The 19,441-nt window shown below is 43.5% G+C and overlaps 2 protein-coding genes across 2 annotated transcripts in view; one reads left to right on the top strand and one right to left on the bottom strand.

Moving 5' to 3' along the window:
* CCDC91 (coiled-coil domain containing 91) overlaps window positions 1-11,257 on the bottom strand; it is a 539,477-nt gene extending 528,220 nt beyond the window's left edge. The window contains exon 1 of the mRNA XM_087934240.1: window positions 11,149-11,257. The gene's annotated coding sequence lies outside the window, so the exon portion shown is untranslated. The remainder of the gene's footprint in view (window positions 1-11,148) is intronic.
* The window catches only part of LOC113437229 (potassium voltage-gated channel subfamily KQT member 1-like), a 230,051-nt gene that overhangs the window by 121,746 nt on the left and 88,864 nt on the right, over window positions 1-19,441 (top strand). The window lies entirely within an intron of this gene.

Genomic DNA, 19,441 nt, shown 5'->3' with positions numbered 1-19,441 from the left:
ACTATGCACTTTTCAGTGGAACTTATTGTATCAGGGGTATCAAACTGAATTTCATTGAGGGCCACATCAGGGTTGTGTTTGACCTTAGGGGGCTGGGGTAGGTGTGGCCAGGGTGGGCATAGCCAGCTTGATATCACTCATGTCAGGGGCACCTGTGGTGGCCTGAGCACTCTGCCAGTGAAAATGGGCTCCTGAGCTCTGTTTTCAGCTGCGATGGCCTCTTGCAACCCTCTGCCAGCAAAAATGGAGCCGGTCCTTCGTTGTTTCCAGGGTGGCCTTGCAGGCCAGATGTAAACAGCCCGCAAGCTGGATCTAGCCGATGGGTCCTGAGTCCCCTGTATTATATAGTTAGTATTAGTGGCTTTCATCAGGACTGGGTGGTAGATATATCGAGATGTTACAACTGTGAAATTGGCATCCTGCCCAGGGATGGGATGCTGCTGGTATAGCAACAGGTTCAGTGATCGCCCACTTTGCTGCACACGCATGAACAGCAATGCCAAGATCCTTACCTGCTATGTTACTTCGGGGGAGTAACATAGCTGAGGAGAGGCAATCCACTCTTCCACGCTGATCATCTGAGACGATAAAGGTCAGTACAGCGCAAGGATGGACAGGTGAGCCCACATGATCATCGGAGTGAGCAGGTTCACTCCCAGCTGATCTTCAGAGCTAGAAGTTCACCCAGACTGGTCCAAATTGGCAGAATCCCACCCCTGGTCTTGTCCCTTTAAAGGCATAGCCTGTGTGGTTCACGTAAAAAAGAGATGGGGTCCAATCCTGGTTGAGATGATCACCTTGACTCTTTTGACAGACACATCCATGTGAAGTCCCATCATTTGACCCAATGAAGTCCTTAAACAACACGGTGGGACATCTTTCTCTCCCACAAACACACATTCACAGAGACATATATACTTGTTGCATATCTGATTCCTTTTTGTTTGTTTGTTTGCTTGTTTAAATCGATGCTGTTTCAATTAAGAAAGCGTTAATTGCAATTGAATTTTACTTGTTTGGATTAACTTTTGCTCGGGTTCCTGACTGTCAACTCATAAAATATTTATCTGGTCTTTTTGAGTTGCCAGAAAGGGAGAGGGAAATAGTGTAGCAGCTGCAAAACAGAAACTGCATTCAGTGGATGTTTTCATAGATAGTTTCCAGGCGACCAAAGTTTCTGCCCTGCAAAATTCTAACTGGAGAGCATGATTGATGACTCTTGGCTATGGATGTGTCATATTGGAGAATATACACCCAGGGAATGGGGGGAAACCAGGGTTAAGGGTGACAATGAATGACGTGTTTCAGAGTCAGCTACACTCAGGCAGCTTCGGCATGTCTTCTCCTAATAAATCTCCTTTGGGCTTTGAAAATATAAACAAATAAACAAATATAAACAAATATCCAAAAAATCAAAGTATATTACAATACATATCTTAACCGCGGCCAGACTGGCATTTGCCCAGTGCTGGAAACTACCTTCTATCCCCACTGAACATATGGTTATTCAGAAAATTTTACAATGCGCCGAAATGGACAAACTAACCCAAGCATTAAAAAATAAAGAATCCTCAACCTATTATAACAATTGGAATCCTTTGTATAATTGGCTAAACCAAAGATAGATCACCTCTAGGAAAATTAAGGCCGAGGGCCTCCGAAGCAGAGATAAAGAAAAGCACCGCCGACGATAGTTTTGAAGAAGAAAAGACCTTACAGACAGTCACAAAATATGGTTTTATTATAATTGTCTTTCCTACTCTTTCCCCCGCTTCCCTTCCCTTTCCCTCTTTCCTCTCTCAAGCCTTCCTCTCTTTCCCTCTTGGACTATGCTAAGACCTGTTTGTCTTTTTGTTGTACATAATTTGTAGTTGTGTTGTTGTTTTTAAAGTAAAATTAATAAAGTTTTTTCTAAAAAAAAAAGAAAGGAAAATAAGGCTAGAGACTCGTGATTTAAACGGGGGTTACTCCCAGAGGCCTGACACCTGACATTATCAGTATTAATCAGTGGTGGCATGCTACTGATTCAGACTGGTTTGGCCAAAACAGTAGTAATAAAAGCCTCCGACGATCAGCTGAGAGGCGGAAAAAAGCTCCCAACAATCAGCAGATAGGAGAAGGAAGAGAAAAGCACAGGATCGGCCCTCCCACCTGCCCCTGCACTTTTCTCTTCTTTATCCTCTCCGCTGATTGGCGCCGCAGGCCTGAGCTGGTGTGGGGAAAGCTGTGTGCCGTTGTTAGGCAAAGCACACCCACCAAGCCACATCCACTGAACCGGTGGTAAAATAATTTGAATCCCACCACTGGTATTAGTCTTTTTTTTTTTCCTAGTACATCCCTGTGTTTGACCTCTTTTTTTGTTCAAGTTAATGGTATTTTATGCTGCTATTCTATAAAGAATTACAACAACACTTTTTAACATTTTGGTGAATTAATTCTGTCAGTCTTTTTAATAGACACAGTTTTGTATTGAAATAGTAAACAGAGACCGCCTTAGCATAGCGGTGTTGTTTCTTATATGAAATGTATAATACACTACTGGTTCTTCATTTCACTCTTGGAGAAGATCCAGTTCTGGAAGGTTTCTTAGATCAGTGACAGTAAATAAGATGCAGTAATGCAAACTTGTGGTTTTAAACCAAAAATGCCCAGCCATAAGATGCATGTGAATGTTGGTGCAAATATGTTCGTAATACATGTGGCTTTGCGTCCTCTGCTTCGAACAAATTCTACCACTAGAATCGTAACATAAAATTAAGGACGACCTCAGCCGAAATGGAAAACACTCAAGATGGTGGCCTTGACCATAGAATCAGACTCAACCTCTTTGCATTCGGGCATCGTACAACATATTACAAAAAAGAGTTTGTTCGTGCCATTACAACTCTCACCTTGGCTTTATGGAGACACACATGCCCACGGATGCCCTTCCATGCCATAGAGCAGGAGTGGGCATCCGTAGGCATCCTAGGTCAAATTAAGAGCATCCCTTAATTTGTTTAACCCTGTGGCGGGGGTTGGATTAGAAGATCTAACCAGAGTCCTTTCCAACTCTTTTATTCTCTTATGTTCTGATCTTCTACACCAGGGGTGTCCAACCTTGGCAACTTTAAGACTTGTGGACTTCAACTCCCAGAATTCCTCAGCCAGGAATTTTTAAAGTTGCCAAGGTTGGACACCCCTGCTCTACACGTAAAGAGAAAAAAGATGGCTGAATTGAGGTGATCTACTATAGAGGTGGGACCCATCGGCTCAGTGGCTAAGATGCTGAGCTTGTTGATCAGAAAGGTCGGCAGTTCAGCGGTTCGAATCCCCAGCGCCATAAAACGGAGTGAGCTCCTGTTACTTGTCCCAGCTTCTGTCAACCTAGCAGTTCAAAAGCACGTCAAAAATGCAAGTAGAAAAACAGGGACCACTTCGGTGGGAAGGGAACAGCGTCCCGTGCGCCTTCAGCATTTAGTCATCCCGGTCAAATGACCATGGAGACGTCTTCAGACAGCACTGGCTCTTTGGCTTTGTAACAGAGATAAATACCACCCTCTAGAGCCAGAAACGACTAGCACGTATGTGTGAGGGGAACCTTTACCTTTACCTTACCTAAGAGGTACACTAGGTAACCATGTCTAGCTTATTCATGTCTTGAAATGGAGTGAAAAGAATGAAGATGTGAAGGAATATTACTGGGTTATTGGATCAGGAAATGTATAGTATAGATAGTCTTCAACTTGTGACCACAGTTGTGTCCCAAAACTTTTGCTGCTAAGCGAGACAGTTGTTAGGTGAATTTTGCCCTATTTTATTACTTTTCTTGCCACAGTTGTTAAGTAAATCACTGCAGTTGTTAAGTTAGTAACACCGTTGTTAAGTGAATGGTTTTTTCATTGACTTTGCTTGTCTGAAGATGGCAAAAGGGGATTGCATGACCCCAGGACACTGCGACCATCATAACTATGAGTCAATTGCTGAGTGTCTACATTTTAATCACATGATGGGGATACTGCAAGTGTGAAACACAGTAGCATAAGTCATTGTTTTCAGTCCTGTTGTAACTTCAAACAGTCACTAAATGAACTGTGGTAAGTTGAGGATTACTTGTACTTATTACAAGCAAGCAATTCTAAAGATATATTAATCCCACCAAGAACCTCTCTGGGTACAGAGGGTGACACCAGTGGGTTGTGCGATTAAGATACATCTTTGCAGAGGTGGCATTCAGCAGGTTCTGAACAGTTCTGGAGAACTGGTAGCGGAAATTTTGAGTAGTTTGGAGACCCGGCAAATCCCACCTCTGACTGGCCCTACCTCCATCTCTTCTCTGCCTCTAATTGAGTCCCAGCTGATTGGCTGGGTCTTCTTTGGTTGCCCTGCACAGGAGAATGGAGCTGGAAAGCAGGTTAGTGGTATGGGGAGGAAGGGGTGGGATTCAAATTTTTTAACAACTGGTTCTGTGGGTGTGGCTTAATTTATGGGCGTGGCTTAATTTATGGGCGTGGCTTGATGGTCATGTGAATAGGTGGGTGTGGCTTGGTGGGCACGGGACCGGCTGGGCATAGTATGGTGGTCACGGGACCGGCAAATCAAATACAAGTGGTCCTTGCTTAATGACCGGTTGCTTAGCAAGTGTTTTAATTTACGACTGACCTCCCCAAAGCTACTTGACTGAGCAGGGAACTTAGGAGTGGGTGAAGAGGGGTGGGGCCAGCCAGGGCCCGTTTTACCAGTTGTCCAAACTACCAGGAATCATAACCATCAGTTCTACGGAACTGGTGAGAACTGGTAGAATCCCATCCCTGTGGGGAGGGAATGGAGATTTTACAGTATCCTTCCACTGCCACGCCCACCAAGGCACGCCACACTCACCAAGCCACGCCCACAGAACCGGTAGTTAACAAAAAATTGAATCCCACCACTGCATCCTTGGCTGAGATATGTAAAGCAGTAACATGGGTGACCCCCTCTAAATCTTCATTTCCTCTGCCTTTGGTTATACAAATACTGTACGAATGATATTCCTCGTACAATTTTTTTCTGTTAACCGTGAACAGAAAATAGCAATTTAATATGAGGGTGGGACTTGATCTATCTCTGGTTGTTTTAGGGTGGAGTTTTGTTTGCCTTAGCTCATTTGCATTATTTAATTAGAGCCTAGTTTGAGCTGTTCTTATGTCTGTTTTAAATCCTGTATTATTCGTCCAATTATTGGATGAAGCTCTGCTGCTGAATAAGCCCTCTTTTCAAGTTGGATTAGAAGATTCTGTTTTTCTTGTAGAAATAAAAGGTAATCCTTTCCTGGATCCATTCTCCCCTAACTGGAAAACATGTCACAATAAGCCTACCTTTTCATTCAACTTTAAGATAATTAATGATATTACAAAACTACATGGGAGAAGCATCGCGACAATGGGAGCGGGGTCATTCTGTCACTATTCTTCACAGCCTCGTGGTACTACGATTAGATGCTCGCTTTCTGTATAAGCCGCTCCTTTGTGGAGAAACTTATGTCCAAGCTACAAAACGTAATGATAAACTTTGAAAGGATAAAATGGTAACCTGTCAGATTTTCCTACCGCGATCATTGTTGTCCCTTGTGTCTCCAGTGCTTGATAAAGGAGGGGGCTTAAAAAAAAATTAGCAACTGTTTCTCTGCCCGGTTGCTTGGGTGAGCATGGCCATGGTGGGTGTCACCTAGTGGGCCTCCTGCACCACGGTGAGCGGGGTATTTCTGTCTCCCTGGGCTCCGGAGGCTTTCCTTCAGCCTCTGGGAGGGCAAAAACAGCCTCCCCGGGCTCCGGAGGCTCTCTGGAAGCCGGAAATGGGCCCGTTTCCGGCCTTCCCAAACTTCCAAGAAGCCCTGTTTTTCACCTTCCCCGAGTCCTCTGTGTGCGCCCTGCACTTACCTGCATCCAAAACGGGCTGTAATGGGAACTCCTGGAAGGGGCAGGGGGGGGTGGGCGGGGCCAACCAGGAGTGGGATTTGGGGTTTCTCCGAATTGCACGGAATCTTAGCTAGGGGCTCTCCCGAACCCTTGCAAACCTCCAGCAGCCCAGCCCTGGCTTAGTTCCTCTTGGTAGCCATTCCCAAATTTTACCGAGAATTTGCCCGAGGCAACTGAAGACTAATTCTTTGAACGTATTGCAAAAGTCTGACCACAGGAAGGTGAGATAAAATCTGCTAGAGTCTTCTTGTTTGGTCAAAATGTATAGCTCTCAAGAATATATAATAATAGGCTTTGTTCTGCTCAGTAATTGTAGGATGTGAATCCATTCTTTTAAGACAGGCATGACTTTAAGATTTGTGGACTTCAACTCCATGCTGGCTGGGGAATTCTGGGAGTTAAAGTCCACAAGTCTTAAAATGACCAAGGTTGGACACTCCTGTTTTAGGACAAAGGTTGCAAACCATATATAGTCTTCCCTGATCAGGAGGAGCAGTGATGAATTCCTCCCCACACCTGATCATTCATTGTAGTGGACCTTAATGAATTGTCAATAAGACATCAACAATAGGTCCACGGTGGTGCAGTGGTTAGAATGTAGGAATTCTGCTGACTGCCGACTGCCAGCAGTTCGGCAGTTCAATTCTCCCCAGGCTCAAGGTTGACTCAGCCTTCCATCCTTCCGAGGTCGGTAAAATGAGGACCCAGATTGTTGGGGGCAAATAGGCCAACTCGTAAACCACTTAGAGAAGGCTGTCAACACTGTGAAGCTGTATATAAGTCTAAGTGCTATTGCTATAAATATAATATAAGATATATAAATATATATAGGGGGCACAGTGGTTAGAATGCAGTATTGCAGGCTGACTCTGCCCACTGTCAGGCGTTCAATCCTGATGGAGCTCACGCTTGATTCAGATTTCCATCCTTCTGAGGTTCCGTTAAATGAGGACCCAGACTGTTGGGGGCAATATGCTGGCTGACTCAGAGAGGGCTGTAAAGCAGTGTGAAGTGTTATATAAGTCTAAGTGCTATTGCTAAGACATTCACACTAGCGAAAGCATAGTCCCATTTCTATTTGGGGGGGGGGCTTCTGGAGGTGCCACCACCTTCTCCTTGGAGCAACTCATCCTCGTAGAAAACCACTGCTTTCTCCCTCATGAGTTTTGTAAAGAAGTTGGAAATCTTGCTCTGAGTAGGAATATTTGAGGTTTTGGGGTCCTATCCCTGCCCTTGGCAACCTGTGACAGGTAGTCCTGGAGTTACCACCACAATTCGGATTAGAATTTCTGCAGTTGAGTGAGTGGCGCTCAATTTTACACCTTTTTTTCCCCAGGGTTGTTAAGGAAATTACTGCATTTGCAAAGTGAATCATGGCTTCCCCCATTAACTTTGCTTACCCAAAGCTGGCTGGGAAGGTTACAAATGTTGATTATGTGACCCCGGGATTCTGCAACTCAGAGGTGGGTATTCAGCAGGTTCTGACCAGTTCTGGAGAACCGGTAGTGGAAATTTTGAGTAGTTCCGAGAACCGGCAAATCCCACCTTTGATTGCCCCTACCTCCATCTCTTCTCTGCCTCCCATTGAGTCCCAGCTGATTGGCTGGCTCTTCTTTTGTTGCCCTGCACAGGAGAACAGAGCTGGAAAGCAGGTTAGTGAGGTGGGGAGGGAATGGGGATTTTACAAAATCCTTCTCCTGCCACGCCCACCAATCCACATCTAGCAAGCCACGCCATGCCCACCAAGCCACACCCACCAAGCCACACCCACCAAGCCACACCCACAGAACCAGTAGTAAAAAAGTTTGAATCCCACCACTGCTGCAACTGATATAAATACATGCCAGTTGCCAAGCCCTTGAATTTTGATCACATGACCGTGGGGAACACTGCAGTTAGTTATCAGTACGAGGACCAGTCGTAAGTCACTTTTATTTTAGTATCACTGTAACTTTGAGCTTTTGCTGAACAAATGATTATAACTTGAGGACTGCCTGAACTTAATGCTGCTTACAAGTCGCCTAACTTCTTCAAATCATTTCGGTTTTTCTAATCTCTTTCTAAAATCCAAAGAACACTTTAATATTGGGTAGACTCAAATCAAGGAGGAGGAAAGGTTTCGAAACCTTTTATTCCTCTGGGCTAGGGAAATGAAATCCCTGTTGGCATCAAATCTTGGAGAAAGCCAAATTTAGCTCTGGTGGTGTGTGGGTGAGGGAGCCCATGGACTGTTTTTCCTCCCACTCAGTTTAATTTCCTGGTCAGCCTCCATTTCTAAATATAGCCTTTTCACATTTCATATAGGAATGTTTGCCTATACAAGGTAAACACCTTCTTGCAAGCCTCCTTTTAATGGGTAATTATTGACTTTCGAAATATATTTAGTTTCTTTTTATTTATCAGCATGAATTAGGTGGGGGGGAAATTAACTGCAGCTTATTACATGTTGGCACTCTCAATTTATTTTTCACGAGGGAAGTTTAAGTGGCGCATGGCTTTTAATGCTGTGGGAAAATCGATGGAGACTTTAAAGTTTAATGAAACAACATTTTAAAAAGTTCTGATATTTATATAGTTACTTACCAAGCACATCTAAATTATATTAAACTAACCAAAATATCTTTTACCATCCCCAAGGCTTGTCACAACTTTTGAGCACCCCTAATGTTTGGAGATTGAAAGCTGAAAAATTTGACCCGCCTAGTGCAAGTGTTACCAATACTGTGTTTTAAAAATGTAACAGAATAACAGAATAGAATAAAGAATAACAGAGTTGGAAGGTATCTTGGAGGCCTTCTAAGCCAGTGGTTGCCAACCAGTGGGCCGGGGACCACTGGTGGTCCATGAGAACATTTAGGTGGTCCGCAGAGAAATGTCACCCTGAAAGCTATTAATCCAGGCTGCGCGGGAACACAAGGCTGGGTCGCCCACATGGTCCACGGGAACGCAAAGCTTGCGTCGATTGCATTGCAAACAACACGACATCGTGAGTGGAGGGGCGAAAGGGCAGAGGGGGGGGGGACTTGCCTCCCTCACCCCACGCACCTGGCCTGGCCACCTGGCTGCTTCTTTCTGCTTCTTTCTTCTTCTGCTTTTGGCTGCACGCAAGGAAAGCAGCAAATGTCTTTCTTTCTCTCCCCCAACTCTGCCAGAAATGAGTCTTTGGGACCCTGCAAGGCCTCCTGCTCCAAGAGGCTGCAAAGTCTTTGCGCTGGCAAGGACTCATTCCTGGTGGAGTTTGGGGGAGAGAAAGAAAGACTTCTGCTACTTCTGCTGCTTTCCTTGCATGAAGCCAAAAGTCTCTCTCTCTCTCTCTCTTTCTCCCTCCTCCACAAGCTTCCCCCCTCCTCCCTTTCCCCCCTCCACTCACTACGTCGTGTTGTTTGCAATGCAAGCGACGCAAGCCTTGTGTTCCCGCGCAGCCTGGATTAATTGCTTTCAAGGTGACATTTGTCCACGGACCACCAACATTTTCTCGTGGACCACCAGTGGTCCCTGGCCCACTGGTTGGTGATTACTGCTAAAATGGGTCTGCCTGAAGGAGGTAGATCTTTGTTATGTAGAATACACCGGCCAAGGCCTTAATGGTCCATTGACAAATGGGGGAGGCTGAGTTTCTGCCTCTCTGAGTTTCTACTTCTCTTTCAGGGGAAATATTCTGCCTTTTTGGTATATTCTAAAATATTTCATTTTTTCTGGGAGAGAGGGGTGGGTTATAATTTCCAACAATAGGTTTATAGTTTGCTCCAGTCATACATAATAGGCTTCTTCTTCTCTCCTTTTAGGACCCATGGTTCTGGTAGGGACTTCCTCCACCCCCCACCCCCCACCCCTGACTGTGGGAGATAAGGCCATTTCTACCATGTCATTGACCAGAGACAGCCGCAGAACATTAGAAGGGCTCCTCACTGTCGAAGCTGGGCTGTTTTAAAAGCCTACGGTCAGCCTGCTCCCAAGCAAACTGATATTATCTCATTAGTGGTGGCCTTTTCGGCAGACGGCAAAACAAGGGCATCATTAACACAAGAGAGAGGAAAACGTTGGCTGCGGATTTGGGTTTCTGTCTATTCTGTACGACCTATCTCAAATCCGTATTAAGGAACCGCCTCCCTTAGAATCCAGTTTTTTTAAAAAGCTGGAAAGTTGAGAATCTACTGAAGCATTTTTCACACGGCAAGGCGGATTTTAGAACATCAAGAACAAAGCAGAGGGGGGGAAATGGGGCTGGCATTTCTTTCGTGGCTACATAGGCTGCAGTCCTAGAAAAGATTTCCCAATTTTGCAGGCACAAAACAAGCCTGTTGTCCTTTTCCCCAGTTTTGTAACCTGTGTCCATTTCCACACACATCTTTGGGAAGCTGGGAAAATCCCATCAACGAACAGAGCTGGTTAAAAAGGAATGGAAGCCCAGGTGATTGAATATGTGCTGTAAGGAAGTAAATAGCTGCTCTCGGTTGGGCCAACTTTTGCAAATCATCTAAGAATTGAAAGCTGCTGTATAAACCCACATTAAAAAGAGGAAACAAAGGATACCTATATATATCAGGTATTATCTTCCGTTCAAAAATTGAAGACTAAAAAATAGCATGCAATATCTTAAGAATGCTGCATCAGACACAACAGTAAAAACATGCCAGAAAAACCCGAAGAATACAGTTAAAATGTGCATGTTCTCCAGTGGTGGGATTTAAATTTTTTGACTACCGGTTCTTGGTGGGCATGGCAGGGGAAGGATAGTATAAAATCTCCAGTCCGAGGTGGTATTGGCCGGTTCTCCAAACTACTCAAAATTTCCACTACCGGTTCTCCAGAACTGGTCAGAACCTGCTGAAGATCCCCTCTGAAGTGCACCATTGGCACCCCAGTTTGTGGGTTTCCCCTTTGGAAAGTAGCCACGTAGGCTGAGTTCATGTAGCTGAAACTCTCCATATTTGTAGAAACTCATTATTGGTGCAGTTAAAGTTAGCTAGGTATTAAATGGTGAAGTTCTACCAACACTGGGGAGCCAAAGGTTGTTCCTGCCTTTCCGTTCAAGATAATGATTAATTTCAGTGGTGAGATTCGAATTTTTTTACTACTGGTTTTGCGGGTGTGGCTTGGTGGGCATGGCTTGATGGGTGTGGCAGGAGAAGGATACTGCAAAATCTCCGTTCCCTCCCCACTCCTGGGGGAAAGTTATTGCAAAATCCCCTTCCCTTCCCACCCCACTAACCCGCTTTCCAGCTCCATTCTCCTGTGCAGGGCAACCAAAGAAGACCCAGCCAATCAGCTGGGACTCAATGGGAGGCAGAGAATAGATGGGGTTGGCGGGGCCAGTCAGGGGTGGGATTTGCCGGTTCTCTGAACTACTTAAAATTTCCGCTAGCGGTCCTCTAGAACTGGTCAGAACCTGCTGAATACACCTCTGATTAATTGGCAAATTGGGTGATTTTGAAAAGAGATTCTTGGTTGGATTCTGTGCAAAATCCTCTCTGATAAGTAGCAGTCAAAAACCATTAGCGGTCAACCAGACAAGTATCTTCACGCACTCAGATTTTGTAGACTAAACATTCATGGCTCAGACAGGAGTGGCAATCTGCAATCCAGGTGCATCCTTCCTGGTACCTTTTAATATATATGTATGTATGTATGTATGTATGTATGTATGTATGTATGTATGTATATATGGATGGATGGATGGATAGATAGATGATAGATAGATAGATAGATAGATAGATAGATAGATAGATAGATAGATAGAGATATATGGTATTCAGCTTTGTTCGGGTATTTTCCCACGTCATTATAGTTGTGCTTTTAAAGTTGTAGCAACGTTTCAGGAGAATCTCATCTGCCATCATCAGGCTTCAGATCAGGCTACATATATGATATATATATGTAGGTCTAGGTGTGTTTGGGTCTTTTCCCATGTAAGATTAAGAGTATCTTGGCGACGTTTCAGCGAGGTCCCACTCGCCATCCTCAGGCTGGTGCTTTCAGCTTCGTGCCAGTGCAAGCAGTGTGTGATCGGAGCTGCTGTCTCTCTATATATACTGGTGGTGGCGGCTGGTGTGCTGGGCTGGTTGGCTGCGCTGCTGCCTCTTGATTGGTTGATGGAGTTGATGTTGGTATAATGGGCTGTGTGATGGCCTTGTGAGTTCTTTTGTTGTGGAGATATCCTGGATCTTGTGCTGTAATCTCCTGGGTCGTTTGTTTTGTAGTGATCTTTTTTCCATTAACCTCTCCTGTTTTAACGGCTTGGGTAATGGGTTGTGTGATGACCTTGTGAGATTTATTGCTGTGGTATCCTTGGTCTTGTGAGATAAAATGAGAGCAATGTTTTCAGATTCATTAGCTTGGGAAGATTTAATCAGATCTTTCCGGAATGGAAATGTCTCTGGTTCTTTTGTGATACTGTACTAAGCCAAGATGAAGCTTCTTTTTGTAGGATGCGTCAGCCGTGTCAGTCGGTGTCAGCCAAACAGTCTGAAAGCCCCTGTTTCAGCTAACAAATTTTATGAAAAGTTTTTGTAGGATGTGTCAGCCGTGTCAGTCGGTGTCAGCCAAACAGTCTGAAAGCCCCTGTCTCAGCTAACAAATTTTATGAAAAGTCACAAGCTTTTGTGAGTCAAAGAGCTCTTTTGAAATGGGCTAACCAGATTTCTTCCGATTTTAGATCAGAAGAGAGCTGTCCTAGCCTGTCCTATTTTAATTTGCTTCTGCTAGGTTCAGGTAGTCCTTGCCTTACAACAGTTCATTTAGTGACTGTCGGAAGTTAGAATTCTGAAAAAAGTGACTTTTGAGCCATTTTTCTCACTTAACGACCATTGTATTATCCCTTTGGTCACATGATCAAAACATGGATGCTTGGAAACTGACTCATTATAATGTTTGACACCCCTGCTGTAAGACATTAGGCCGGCGTCTCTGAACCCTGACCACTTTTAAGATGTGTGGATTTCAGTTCTCAGAATTCCCCAGCCAGTGATGGGAGATGAAGTCCACACCTCTTTAAAGCTGCCAGAAACACTGGTCTAATGTCTAATGCAGTGGTGGGCTGCAACCAGTTTAACAACCGATTCTGAGAGCGTGCGTGCTGGCACCCCCACCCCACCCCCGACGAGATCAAACACAGCCCTGATGCAGCCCTCAACGCAATCGAGTTTGACACCCCAGTCTTAGAGAGAGCACTGCTAGCCCTTTGCTCCTTTCAAAATACACCAATTTCAAGCCCTAGAGCTTATGTTCTCGAGCAGCCCCAGTAAGTAAAACAGCTGAGGCGCGGGAATCCACTGTGACATGCAAATCAGCTGAGCTGAAAAACGTGGAAATATAGGACAGGATAGGGCAGGGCGGGGACAGCTGATCATCGGAGCTATAGGTTTGCTAGAACTGGTCCGAACCAGCATCATCCCCCCAATGACTACTAGCTCTTTACACTAGACTAGACCACAAGAACAGTCCTGTTGATTCAAGGCCCATCTCCTTCTGTTCCTCATGAAAGCCAACCAGGTGAATCTGAGGAGCATCCAAGCAAGAAATAAAGGCATATTCTTCTGAACCCGTTGCTTCCCTGATATTAGAATTATCATTGAGTTCTTGATAGACTTACCCACCTTAAACTGGGGAAAATCTAAACTAGAATTTTGTCCCAAATATCTGTGGAAGATATATCCGGAGGAGCATTGTCATATTCTCTCTAGTCATGCTCAATCATGGGATTTCATTTCTGAAGGTCTGTGGGAGAGGGAGGGAGAAGTTTTGTCCTAAAAAGAAAATGTAAAAGCATTTTAAAGCAATTATAATCATAATTATACATGTGGTTGAGACGGTCCTTCGGTTGCCAAAGTGCCTTGGTTAGCATTACATCATCAGTGGGAGCCTGGCGCACAATTCTTAAAGAGTCATCACACTAGTTCAGTGGTTGCCAACCAGTGGGCCGGGGACCATTGGTGGTCTGCGAGGAAATTTTGGTGATCCGCAGAGAAATGTCACCCCCCCCCCAAAGCAAGTAATCCAGGCTGCACGGGAACACAAGGCTGCGACACCCACATGGCCTGTGGGAACACAAGGCTTGCATCGCTTGCATTGTGAACAATATGAGATAGTGAGGGGAGTAGGGAAAGGATGGAGGGGGGGACTTGCCCCCCTCGCCCCATGCGCCTCGCCTGGCCACCGGGCTGCTTCTTTCCGCTTCTTTCTTCTTCTGCTTTTGGCTGCATGCAAGGAAAGCAGCAAAAGTCTTTCTTTCTCTCCCCCAAACTCCGCCAGAAATGAGTCTTTGGGACCCTGCAAGGCATCCTGCTCCAAGAGGCTGCGCTGGCACGACAAGTCTCACAAAGACTCATTTCTGGCAGAGTTTGGGGGAGAGAAAGAAAGACTTCTGCTGCTTTCCTTGCATTAAGTCAAAAGTCTCTCTCTCTCTCTCTCTCTTTCCCTCTCTTTCCCTCTCTCTCTCTCTCTCTCTCCCCCTGAGAACGGAGCTAGAGATGGTATCCTGCAATCCCAAATAAAGAATGATAGATCAATAGGAAAACGGGGTGGGGAATTTTCCTGCAGATTTTTGGGGGGATTTTCCCAGGGTCTCTGGTCTGCATAATTTAAAATTATGAGTTTGGTGGTCCCTGAAGTCCAAAAGGTTGGCGGCCCCTGCACTAGGGTATTGAACAATGAAGTTGCTTGGTGCATCTCAAACCCTTCTTCCTTGTTCTCCTGAATATTTGCTCTTTCCTCACTGCCACAGAATGACAGGAACTCCTCCTTTTATTTATGTTTTGCTTCGTGCTTTGCCACTGAATCATTAGGATATGTGCATGAAAAGAATTGTCAAATGTTAGTCATTCGTTGTTGGTTAACTTGAAAAGAAAAGACTGGGAGTTTTCTTTTGCAGACGTGCAGCATTTTCAGTCTTTGCAAAGATTTACTGTTCTTAGGCATGTTTGAAGACTATTTATAATGATTCAGTGACCAGTCTACCTTTTCAAAGGCTCAGAGGCCATTTCCAATAGAAAATTCTACCTTTGAAAGGCATATCAATCCACTTCCATTGTGTGTCACTCATCTCTGTTCAGAGATATAGTCGTAGGAGATGGTCAAAAGGATGCGTGCAAGGGTGCGATCAAGGCTTCACTCCCTTTTCTTGTGCATTGCACATTAAAATGAGGCAGAGTCACCCATACCTTCCCTCTTGACTTATTTCATCACATGCGATGGACACTCCTGAGTGTAACACAAATGTAAAAAAATCCAAAATGTAAATAAATGTCCTTTAATGCCTCCAACTTGGCCCCACTGTTCAATAATTCTCAGTTGGAGATAAAACTTATGCAAAAATAGTCTTCAAAATAAAGCAATACAGTCTGAACTTAATGAGCAGGTAGAGCTGAAATAAAAAAACCAAAACAAACTACAATGAAGGAAATTCCACAATGGACCAAGATATGTAACTACCAACCGCAAGGAGATAACAAGGCAGTCTGTTGGAAGGACGTCAACCAAGATAACTTCAGCCCAAAATAAAACACACTTTGCTTCTGGCAACGCTGTGTTTTAACCGTCTCTCTTATATACTAGTCTCCCCAGCTGCAACCAATGAGGGGGATCATGGCCGCTTCCTCTCTCATAAGCCAAGTTGTTTCCTTCTCCGTTCCTCCCTGCATCTCCTAGGATGCAGAGGGGATGGGCCTGGTTCTTCCTCCGACTGCCCAGCTGGCCTCTGCCCTTCCCCAGCCTCCTCCACAACCTCTGGAGCCACACCTCCACTCCCTGTTGGCTGTTCCTCCTCTCCCACAGAGTCTGACTCTAACAAGGGCTGTTTGTTACATTTCCATTGCAATATTTTTTTATCCAGAAGCTCAAAGCAGCACACAGTGGTTTTTCCATTGAGAGGTCCTTGGTGCTCTCTGAGCACCTTGGTTGTTTGTCTTGCTGATGTTTCATTACACAAACTAGGTAACACCATCAGCATTGTTATCTAGTTTGGTAATGAAATGTCTCCAGGGGTAAGCTTCAAAATTACCAGGGGGAGGGGGCATTTTTGCCCTCCCGGGCTCTGGAGGCTCTCTGGAAGCCAGAAACAAGCCCATTTCTGCCCTTCCCAAACTTCCGGGAGGCCCATTTTTTTTGCCCTCTCCAATCCCCCACGCGCACCCTGCATTTACCTGCATCTAAAACAGGCCACATGGCGGGGGGGGGACTCCTGGGAGGGGGAAGGGTGGGGAAGGCCAGCCAGGAGTGGGATTTGGGGTTTCTCAGAAGTGCACAGAACTGCACAGAATACTATTGCATTTATTTCATTTGCAACCAGATCTGAATGCATGATCCAATTTTCCACAGTACCTTGTACAAAGTGATTTTTTTTAACGAGATTTTTTTTCCCTCTGAATTTTTATGGAAGAAATTTGACTTTCTTTTTTTAACCTGAGGATATGAACAGGGGTAACATCAACATAAATTTTATGAGATGATTATCATGAAAATAATCCAGAAGTTGTGAATGCTCCAATACCAGAAGTTTTTAAGAAGAGATTGGACAACCATTTGTCTGAAATGGTATAGGGTTTCCTGTCTAAGCAAGGTGTTGAAGACCTCCAAGGTCCCATTCCAAATTCTATTCTATTTTAAAATCAAATCTGCCAATTGTACTGTATGTAATACTGGCACCACCAATTTTAGTATTTGAGATGGAAGGATATTAAAAGGAAAGGTGAAAAGTTAATTAAAAGTAAAATATTTGGTACACTGCTTTTCCAACGTAGATAAAGTCCATTTATATTGGATAAGCACTACACCAAATATTTTAGTGGAATGTTTGCTAGTTGCCTTTGCAGAATAATTCTGCTCATGTTACTGTTTCACTATTATACAAAACAATAATAAAATATGAATATAACTATCTTGAACATCATACCTTTGTTAAGCAAAATCTAAAGATCTGGCTGTTTTCTCAGGAGACTAGATTTAAAAGCCATTTCTCTTCTTTTCCCACAGTCATTAAGAACTGTCAAGGCAACATTTTCAATTAGTACTTTGTTATTAAAAGCATATGAGATAAGAATCAGCAGATAAACCATTCAACTGTCTATGGCAAGAAAAAATAAGGTTTTTAAAGGACATTTTATGGGTTTTTAAAGGACGCTTTAGGAAATAAAATATTTCCACAGAGAGGAAGAGATTTTAAAAGAAAAATGAGAGTTGTGATAGTAGGAAATGAAATGCATGTTCAGCTTGCTGGCATATATTTGTGGAGTTTGGACAGAAAATTCTCAAGTTACAAATGGCTGAACTGCATCCAGCAGCAATGGTTGGATTCTGTTGCCATTTGATAATTTTTAGATTCATGGGCGAAATGATTTTTTTTTAAAAAAAGAAAGATGATGGGTGCAACTGCATGGTTGAAGTCCCACTTCTACTTCTGTCTCAGGGTAGAATATATCTTCTTGTTAATATCATCGGTCAGCTTATTTTATAGTGGGACCAAGAGCCTCTGTGGTCCCATTAAATCCACACTGAATTTTAAAATAAATCTAGGAGACCTAAATAGAACTGAACTGAATTCTTAATTGGCCAAGTGTGGTTGGACCCACAAGGAATTTGTCTTGGTGCAAATGTTCTCAGTGTACATAAAAAGAAAAGAGACATTCGTCAAGAATCATCAGGTACAACACTTAATGATAGTCATAGGGTACAATAAGCGATCAAATCATACTAGGAAACGGTCAATATAAATTGTAAGGATACAAGCCACAAAGTTCTGCAACTATGAAGGACGTGCATTTAATCATAAAGTATTCTGTAAAATTAAAACATTAAAAGAACGAGGGAGGTATTGTAACAAGGTAGATCATGTCAATGTTATGGGGTAAAAGAAAAAAACAGAAAAGAAAAATGTAACCAATGCTCAATACCTGCTGCAAAATGTATATATGTATATATATGTTTGTTTATATGTTTGTTTCTTTTTAAATGTTTTAAATATATGAAACTTAAATAAACTTTATTTTAAAAAAAATAAAAAAGAAAAGATACATTCCTCAAGAGTCAAGAATCATAAGGTACCACACTTAATAATAGTCACAGGGTACAATAAGCAATACAAATCATACTAGTAGATTTGTTTTTTGCTGATATTACTTCCAAATCTGCACATACAAATGTGTGTGTGTGTGTGTGTGTGTGTGAGAGAGAGAGAGAGAGAGAGAGCGAATACACACTTAATACACACACGCACACATAAATACTACTGTAATCAGCTTTCTGAAGACAAAGATGGAGACTGCCATATGTAGAATTTAGTTTGCAAATTTTTGTGCAACAGAAAAAGGCGTGAGGGGCTGTCTCTTCAGTTGCTGGGGTTAGGCATGCAGCCTTGTCCTCAAGCAAAAGAAACAAGACAGTCTTTGAGGGAATCCCGTTGGACAATCTACATCACTTCTATTTTTCTCTCATCCTTCCTTTGAGAAATTCCTGGAGCGATATTGTAATAAACAGCAGGACGGCTCCAATTTTCTGCACCTGTGGCCTGGTTTGTCTGCACTTTTCTATAGGTGAATGAGCACCCAGAACACAGAAAGGAAGGGAATTCAATAGCTCTGTTGGAAAACTCTGCATGCTAAATCAGCCAGTGCTCAGGTGAAATGGCCTTGAAGCTAAGCTCTTAATAAACTGTGCAGATAAAGATTCCCAGAAAAGAAGGAAAATGGCTTAATCTCACTTCAGGACAATACTACCCTACAAATTTCTTTCTCCGGTTGCAAGCCCAATTGGTTCCTGCTTTACTCCATTGTTAAGAACTAACTAACTAACTAACTAACTAAGAAGCTTCTTGGATGAGAAGCGAAACGTCTTCAAAAGAAAAAAAACAAGAAAGTCCAGTTGCCACATGAAAAAGCACTTTTGGGACAATCATGACCTGGAAGACTGAGAATCTCTACAGACTTTTAGCTAGGCAATTTGGGACGAACACCCTTTGAATGGTGTGGAAGTAGGAATGGATTTCCAGAGGAAAAACAATTGCAGACTACAGGAACCAGGTGATCCTGAGGACACAGATAAACCTCCAAGTGCTTCAACAACCATTTAAAAGAATGCAAATGACCAGCTGTCTGCAACGAATAGAAATCCTTCTATTCCTTCTCTGACCATTCAGTCAGAGCTGAAGAAGCTTCTTGGATGAGAAGCGAAACATCTTCAAAGAAAAAGAAGAAAGTCCAGTTGCCTCCTGAAAAAAAGCGCCTAACTAACTTCTTCCTAGCAAGGGACGGGCTTTATCTGGCTAGATAATTGAACTTGTTAACGACAAATCTTTCTGGATGCTTTTGCAAGTCATCAATGGTTTCTTCTGGGCACATGTAAGACATACTTTATTGGAAAGACCAACTAGGAACCAAACAGGAACTCAAGTGAACAGCCGATGTAGAGAGACAGGAAGGTAGCTTTGACAGAAACATGGATTGTCAACCAGGACCTGTTCCCTAAGCAAAAGGGACAAAAACATGTTTTAAGTCTAGAATTGTGAAATAACATTT

The sequence above is a fragment of the Pseudonaja textilis genome, chromosome 5, assembly GCF_049901715.1.
Source record: "Pseudonaja textilis isolate UNSWEBS1 chromosome 5, rPseTex1.2, whole genome shotgun sequence".
Lineage (NCBI taxonomy): Eukaryota > Metazoa > Chordata > Lepidosauria > Squamata > Elapidae > Pseudonaja > Pseudonaja textilis.
Note: the sequence above shows the minus strand (reverse complement) of the source record. Positions and strands in the feature narration are given on the sequence as shown.